We start from the raw sequence: 9440 nt of genomic DNA on the forward strand, positions 1-9440 counted from the left end.
ACCGGATCTGGGTATATGTACAGCATCACGTTTGGTAGCGGAAGGGCATCAAATAACTCTTGACCTTTTGTGTCAAGCAAATTCGATATTGTTTCGATATTAAAATCCACGCGAATCTGATAACATGTACATATCACTTGCCGATAGTCCCTCATTTAAATTAATTTATATCTGTATTACATGTTAGGAGTAGAATGCAGGTGTTGAATTCACTACTGTAATCTTGAATGCCCCCCCCCCCCCCCATAAACGTCACCAGTAGATTCTTTTTATTTTGTGCTAAGACAAAATAATTAGATCCGAATGAAAAATGACGAATTTTTAACCCTGTGGTAAATTTAACTATGTACGACGTTTTAATTATGAATAACAAGGATTAAAAAAGAAACAAATTAGTTTGATATCTATATTCATTTACATCTTCCCGTTGACAGTTGCCAGTTTTTGCATCAAATATATGACGAGGATCTAGCTTTCTGGAACCACCTGTCCGTTCGGCCAGGCCTGTGGCTGGGTCAGGGTAGGCTTAGTTTTCTTATAAATGTGTGGATACGTTAAATCAGAATTCCATCCCTACATTCAGGGGCCAAGCTATCAAGGAGCCATCTTCCAGATGAACGGCTTGTAATGTTTGAAACATACACAAGTAATATAGTCAAAACAAAACTGTTTTGCAGTGTTTAAATTGTTAAAAGCCGATCTACAAACACTATTCATTCTTAAAATTTATTACGTTTTCATAAGAGATTATAAGAAATTTGCACGCATAACACACAGAAGCTGATGGCTGTTACCACTGTGCTTTAGTATAGCTGCATTTCATTTGATGGCTAGCAATGTCATGGTGTTAAAAACGGATCAGCAAGACAGACTGCATAGGTTTAGAAACGGCTCTACACGACACCAACGATACAGTTACAAATGAATGTTCGGATCTAGAAATGTCACTACATGACACCGTAAATACGGATATAGAGACGGCACTACATGACGCCGTAAATACGGACTTAGATACGCAACTAGACGCCGCCGTAAATACGGATTTAGAGACGGTACTACATGATGCCGTAAATACAGACTTAGAAACGGAACTACATGATGCCAAAAGTGTGACTGGAACCTTTTTCTCATACGTGTAAGTTCCCTAAAACCATTTTTCAAGCAATTGACATCTTTCCATGAAATTCTGAACTTGTTTGCTACGAACTTGTACTTCGTTATGTCAGTACTGCTTTCCTTATTAACTTTTTGTTATATTAGTACTGCTTTCGTTTTTAAGTTTTATACCGGGAAGATCTAATTAAATAATTTTAGATTCCACTGCCAAAGCATATAAGATATCGAGCGAAGAATAAAAACTCTGCCCTGGGTATATTGTATACTAGATGATCAGTATAAGAGAGTTCATGACATTATCTTGGCATTTTAAGTTTGATTTCCAGGCGTCTACGACTCTCATTGTTTTATTTATGGCATAGCTAGCCCATTTGCATAAAAATGTCGCGGAAAAAGAATATAGTGTTTACAAATGTGCACTCATTTCTATCCCAAAGTTTTTGTTTATTGTTTTGTATCATTTTAGAAGTTTTGTATTTTACAGTATTATCGACATCTATACCATTGTGTTCACGTAATTCATTGATAGAAGATTAATATGTCACAACATGAATTTATGCTACTTCGTCGAACGTATCTGTCAAGTACGTCGTTCAGCTTCAAAAATAACAATAATTGCAAGCCGTCTTTAATAACCTTTGTCAATTTACCCCTTCCACATTTTTACCCTCCTTAGCCGATGCTCTTCACTTCTCGCTAGATAACGCGATATATCCTAACATATTCCTTAGATAGAATGAAAGAACATAGGATTGAGTTAATGCACGTGGGACAAATAGCCAAATTAATTCGGAATAATTGAATGTACGAATCTAGAATCAATTTATAAGTCAATGATTCATCGAAAAAAAATAGTTGATATGGTTGAATGAATTACTTTGCTAACGAATTGTGGAAGGCACAACGGTGTGAGAAGCTTAGTGAAATTAAATATATAAACTTTCGATAAAATTGATACATTATTACTATACACGATAAATATACTTTATTTGAGCATTTAAGAAGATATTTTCAAGTTAGTGTTGGTTAATTCCTTTTCCCAAGTATGTGTAATAAAAAAAACGTTTTAAAATTATCTTCCACTTTTCACCTGATGTACCAAATGACTTGTTCCAAGGAAGGGTAGCTGAGAAATCTGGAGTCGTCATCATTAATACTTCATGAACACTTTGCTGGGAAAAGCGATTGATAGTGTTGCCTTTTAGAAATACTGAGAAACACTTCACTGTGCATTGACCACAAATTTATCTTCATCACGAAAACGATAAAGTCATGCATACAAACACAACATTATCTAGAGTTAGTGGAACGATGTGTGAGATACCCCACTCATAATGTTGCTTTGGCTGTCGTTATCTACGTGATGACTGACTACAGTGTTATTACCTGGATCGAGCAAACAACACAATAAAATATGAAATTAATGGATGGAATAACACGTATCTGAGCCGAGATATTAAATAGAAGAACACGAGCCCCATATGTAAAATATAACAATTTAACCACTTACATAAACAAATTTAAATTGAACATTGCATTTGAATGATACACTTTCCTCTAGAGAAAGAGTAATATAATTTATGCGAAATTAAATTAGCCGTTCGGATACACCGATAGAACAAATTTCATCATATAATCGAGTGAATGATCGAGCTCAAAATGCCAGCATTTCAGCATCACCTAGTGCTGTCGGTCCTTTCCATATCACTGTTGGCGATAAGTCCGGTCACTGTATATCTTCTCTCTATCTGTGCTATATTTCCTTAAAATATCAAAGATAATACCTAACATAAATACATGGCAGGATTTTTCTTCTCCTGGAATAAAAAATATGTCCACTCTTTACGTCAGATATCTTCTACTCTCAACACAGATATGCTATGCTAATCAGTTTACCTTCTAATACACTCGCCCTATTATCAGAAAACTAATGTCTTTCTAGCCACTATTCGGATTCCTTGCTGAGAACCTGACATAATTTGACCGCTTTGATAACTATTAATGGGCTCATTTGGCTGTAAAGTATTAGCTGATCCATGCCTGTCAACACACATTCCTAATGCTAACAACCTCGATCATCGGTTGACAGAATGCAGGACTTAATCACACAAAAATGAATTAATGGACTTCACTCCTTTCCCGAACTACGTAACTTTGCTAATTAATGATTCAATGACATACATCTCCAGACACAGAAAAATACATTGTCAGCATACATGTTACAAATCTGTTATCACTGATAATCTACTTCTCATAATTCGTATCGGAAGAAATGCATGCAATCTGTATGATAAAGATGTCTATTAGATAAAAATAACTATATCCGAACTCATTCATAATATACATGAGTCATATAATATTTGAAACAAAATCAATGCAAACAATTACTTTTGAACTCAAAGAAAAATTGAATGCATTTAAATTGAACAAATTCAACAGATGTTTCCAATCGTATATCAATGAACATATATTGTATGCAGTTGAGAATAACCTTGTGTTTTATTCGAGACTCTAACCTTTATATGATGTCGAATCTCTTTTCTTTCATGTTCCTCGCTTTCCGACATGCGTCCCTTAGACAATGTAACGAGACAATTACTTTCTGCTAATTCTTGGAGCTCAATTCTGGCTTTTTTCAGAACCGTAGTCTCTCCCATTTTGCTTGGGGCATTCCTTAAAAGAATGAATTCCGTCTAGGAACACCCCCACACACTCGTTTCACTTTGCCAATCAGGATTACTTTCTCTAACCTCCAAATATTTCACACTCCTATCGAAGTCAGAATAATTCTCTCTAGTCCATCTTTATTAATGACAATTCTGGAAAATATCATATTATCACACTTGTTTTAAATGGCCCAAATTTTCCCAAAATTTGCTTTGGTTCGTCTCAAGTTGTTAAAGTAAATAACATTTATATAAAATGCAAAGACGCATTCATAGAGGCAGGATGTTTGTCATTTTCCTTTCTAAAACATTCAAAGTTTTCAACAATATCTGGAATTTCCAAGCGAAAAACTAATGTCCCTCACTCAGATGCAAGAAACAACATGTTGACCTCTATTTGCTATTTATTATTATGCTTACAAAATAAATGTCACTAGTCAGAGGCTATTATCTTGATAGTTGAACAAAGGTCAATTACACAATACTGATATATATATCACATAAAATCATAGAGAAAAGCCAACAAACAATACAAATCAGATATACATAATAGGACCTTACTTGCTGCTTAGGCATAGCATGACAGATGTGGCTTCGTTATCATGCCATTCAAATACTGCATGAACAGTCTGAAAAGTCCATTATTACTTACCAAGTTAAGTTGTGTTCTGTGTTGTGTACAAAGTGACACATCAACCACTCCAAGTTATTTAATGATGGTATGTAATTGTGTGTATTTCTAACTAATTGTATTCCAAGCCACATTGAAATCACTGGATATTTCCAGGGCTGCAGTAGTCCACCAATATATATCGTATATACCGTTATAAGTGTTTCTTGCTTTAAGTAGAGGCATTAAGAGATAACATTGTTACATACGATCATTGTACTTTCTCACCTATTTCTAATGGCATTGGTTATGTTGGCCCCAAAGTTTTCATCTAGCACAAGGGGTAATGTTCTTAGATTCAGATTATTTACAGTCATTTGTTATTCTACGAGCAACACCATGTGGTTCAAAGTTTTATAGCTATAGACAGATTACATATATATTTACTATTTTAATTTTTTGGACGGAGCAGTGGTATTGTTCTTAAAGATAGCTTTAAAAAAAATCTTTTACGAAGAGGCTTTTTTGAGAGCAATAGCATATTTTCCGCTTTATCTGACTTGTTACGGGTGTTTCTTTCTCTGCTCTTTGTACTTAGAAGTAATTGTGGAAAGGACAACACATGTTTTAACTCAAATAAGCAGCATAGAAAAAGGAACCAAAATATAATAAATGATGTAGTAATAATTTCTAAAATATATATTAACGCTTGCGAGGGACACATATACTGATCTGTTATATTGTTTAGCTGAAAATCAGCATCCATATACAAGGTCTTTGCAATGTGAATTCATCAAGCTGTATTGTCTTCCAACGCGCTATGTTCTGGACAATACTAAACGTCCCAAGAGCATTATCTGATGAATTTAATTTCTTACAAAACATATATGTATCTAACCTTTTAATCATACAACGGTTGTTTAGTCAGCGTGTACTAAAATACTGTATAAGTTTATATAATACAAGCAGTAAGAGTATTACTACAATCCAGGTATCCATTAAAAAATATTAAAATCCAACGTACGTAAGTTTCTGCACCAAAAACTGGCTCGAATTGTCTTTATTATCTTTCTATACTGTCATTGGTTAAAAGTGTTTTGCAATAAGTTTTTGTGTTACAGTACCATGGTGATCATTCTTTAAGGCATATTTTTCATTTATCACTTTTAGCTGTGAATTCATCGTAGTAATCACTTTCTTTAAACGTTTGTCCTTAGAAAGCACTATCTGACCATTTTTTTAAACCTGCCCTTACTACCTTCTTCCATATGAATGTTAATCGTGTTACAAATTTGAAATTTAAAAGGCATTATTTCACGCAAAGTATCTAATAAATAGTTGCTTAAAAATCTATAAGTACATCAACATATATTTAAGAATCTGGGACGTTATTACGGAATAATCTGTCATAAACTTTTTTCATTTCTTCGGTTTAAAAAGACATGATCTGCTAATATATCTCTGTTGAAAATATGGTTCATTTGAATCTATTCAGTAACATAGTTGTGTGTAAAACACGCTTTGGCTTTTCTAGTGCCCTTTTTATATTGTATAACATGTTTTAAAAATCAGTTTTTGTCCTCGGAGTTTGTTGTTTTCGATATAATAATTAAGTCCTAGCCAAACTTATCTATTTCAGTGATATTAACTAAACTTAATTCCTAATGGCACATCCATTATACATCTTATTGAACTCGTTATTAGATTTAATTGTTAACAAAACTATCAAGATAGCAGAAATGAATATTTATGAATATTTGCGTGTCATTATTAATGAAGTAATATTAAACATTTGAAACAGTAAATTGTAACACATGGCTTGCTACACATTGCTATTGTTAGACATGAAGAAATAACCTACACAAACTAGTGTATAAAACATTTCGTCATCATGTTCCCCATTTTTCTGAAAAATTGTTGCGTTTGCACAGAAATAATATCTAATGCACTATACAAAAAGTGGCTAAATGTCTTGCTTTCAAGTTCTTCCGACTTCCGACCAAAAAAGACACATGATATGATCTCTTATTAAAAGTGTCTACCATACTGCAATGAAGATATGAAATGACCTATACAAAATAATATGGACTAGTTGTTTGATTTCCGTGCATCAAACACAGACATTAGTTTGACGTCATGACATCCTAGGATTATTAAATTGCTTTTAAACCTGTGCTTAAATAACAATGTTTTTCTCTCTTTAGGGGTTTATATTTATATCATGCCATTGAAGACTAAAGGGATGATAACATAACAGACTATAATCACCAACATATATCTATTACGGGAAAGTAATACAAATAAACTCGCTTGCAGCTGTTTGGACTCCGATCACCCAGACTGCATCTGCATAGTGGCTTGCAGATAACGGTCGAAGTACAAAACACAAAAGCACTGAAAAAAAACATACGTTGCCTTGCGGTCTGTTTACATCAGGTAGGTAGGTTTACATCTTGTCCCTTTGAAAATGACTTTATCATTCAGATTATGGCAAAGGATAGCAGCTGTAAATTAATTTACTCTGATACATGGTATCGACAAAGATTAACACTGAGCGTCATGTTGTAAACAAGTCTCTACAATACATCCGCATTATCTGATAATTCTAATTTTAATGTACTTTGTTGTTTAATGGCATTTAGCAGGACCAATATTGCTACCTTTCAGCTCGAGGTTGGACGTAAAGAGTCTTGGAAATACAATTTCATATCTAATGTTTCCACGTCATAAACAATTATCAACGAAATTTCTTTAAATCATCTGTTACGGTGATTTTGGCAAATGAACATCGTATTTATAAATCGTTATTGCTGAAAGGCTTAACTTTTATTACCTCCCTGATTTTGATTTATATTTTAATGAACAATTTGGGATATTATTTTCATTGGCATAAAGGAATTTGCTAAGTTCTTAGTATTCAAAGTATACATGACGTAGCATGAATTTTAATGCAATGCAAATTTTCTAAACATATATTTCTCTTTATTCTCACAGTGAAATATTTATTTTGAGCCATCTATACGTTTAAATTATAATTTTCACGAAGGCTTTTACGATCGATATATATATATATATATATATATATATATATATATATATATATATATATATATATATATATGTTGTACTGATTTCCGTATCTTTTCAGAAAAGGAAAAACATCAAATTCATCTGTAGCCATTGCGTTGTAAACAACTCTTTTGTTCAAAATGTACTTCGTAGAAATTTCAAGAGTTGCTCTCTCTCTCTCTCTCTCTCTCTCTCTCTCTCTCTCTCTCTCTCTCTCTATATATATATATATATATATATATATATATATATATATATATATATATATATATATATATATATATATATATTTGATTACTGTTACCTCTTATGCATGTCAGTTATGTGTGTCCGAGACACGATGAGCACAATAGCACATCGTCTCTGCGATTTGATTGACACCAGGGATGCCACTATCAAATGATGGACTTGTTCCGAAGCTTCCTGTGGAATTTTCGATGGATATGTTTTGCCACTTTTAAGAGCAAGACGACACATATAATGTTTAAAATCATCATATAGTATTTTTTCAATTCAGAAACGGCTGACAGTGTGGATTTGATTACGCTTACTGCAAATCAAGAACAACATGTCGACGTAGCAAATCAAGAAGAACATGTCAACGTAGCAAATCAAGAACATGTCAACGTAGCAAATCAAGAACAATATGTCGACGTAGCAAATCAAGAACAATATGTCGACGTAGCAAATCAAGAACAACATGTCGACGTAGCAAATCAAGAACAGCATGTCGATGTAGCAAATCAAGAACAACATGTCAACGTAGCAAATCAAGAACAACATGTCGACGTAGCAAGCATAATCTAAAGGATAATAAAATGTTAGGACAAGCCAGATTAAAATCAAGGTTCCTCAAAATTAGTCCATGATCTGCCAGATCATGCTTTATTAAAACTAACCGATGCCTGGGAGGACTGTATCCCCTGATGTTTAACATGTCAGCTTAAGTAATTTAGACGTCGATCATATGTATAGGAACGTTTTGAATTGTACAAGGCAGAATATATTAAAGATAATCATCTGTATTATCAGTTATATAAAATGGTGACGGATAATGTGTGTTTATTTTTAACAATATAGAGCAATGTGGAAAGAATGAATGATACCCGAATGAATATTAAATGGAATAAAGTCTGTTACATTAAGGGATACGCATAAATGCTAAACAGTCCAGTCATCATGACATCAGAACCATTATCATTTTACATATGCATAGATGCAATAATACCACTAACACTGGCCATAGAAATAAATGGCTTAAATTGCGATTTTGTTAAAAACTCTATGTTGTACACAGCTACTTGGTAAGTGTGTTTTTTCTATATTCTAAAAATGTATCTAGTATTGATGTGATGAGTTATCATCTTGCACCTTGAAAAATTAGAATGGAATATTTGTATATATTTACTAAATGGACATAATGTTTAGATAAGTTTAAATTATTGATTGTTGAATTGTTAGCAAAAAAATAGGGTTCCTGCTTCTCATGTTTAAGTTAAAATGCTTTCCTTTACTAATGTGAGATGGTTTGGAATTGGAATATATGGCTCAAGCCTTTGTTCTCTGCATTCTTCATCCAGATGTGTTCATCATCATCAACGTCATCATCTTCATCATCATAATCATCATCCAAATCATCACAGAGTTTTCCCAATGGATCTCGAGACTGAGATGGACACCTTCAATGATGACGTCATTCTCTAAACCTCCTTGTGGTTTTCTTCTATCAGAAGATGAGGCAGGAATGTCCAACAGTTATTGGTGATAGATATAACGTGCCAACTATTCCATTTAGATCAATATATTGGCATTTGGCTTGGAATAATTGGCCACGAGTCATAATTTGCAACTCTAAAGCACAATAGTGTGCCCTAATCATGTGCATGTTTAGTACTGCTCTGCTTTGCGACTTAAGCGACTTTTATAAATGAGCTATATTGATGTTTTCGATGGCGACTTTCAATGTATGCAGCAAGATA

At 33.4% G+C, this 9440-nt stretch overlaps 1 long non-coding RNA gene across 1 annotated transcript; it reads left to right on the plus strand.

The window, feature by feature from the left end:
* The first annotated feature begins 870 nt into the window (after positions 1-870).
* LOC149799523 (uncharacterized) lies at positions 871-8933 on the plus strand. Its single transcript, XR_016420910.1, has 3 exons — positions 871-1135; positions 6597-6828; positions 7979-8933. It is a non-coding gene; the product is annotated as an uncharacterized LOC149799523 (long non-coding RNA).
* Positions 8934-9440: the final 507 nt, after the last annotated feature.

Source organism: Sinohyriopsis cumingii, chromosome 5 (assembly GCF_028554795.1).
Source record: "Sinohyriopsis cumingii isolate HCF-2022 chromosome 5, ASM2855479v2, whole genome shotgun sequence".
Lineage (NCBI taxonomy): Eukaryota > Metazoa > Mollusca > Bivalvia > Unionida > Unionidae > Sinohyriopsis > Sinohyriopsis cumingii.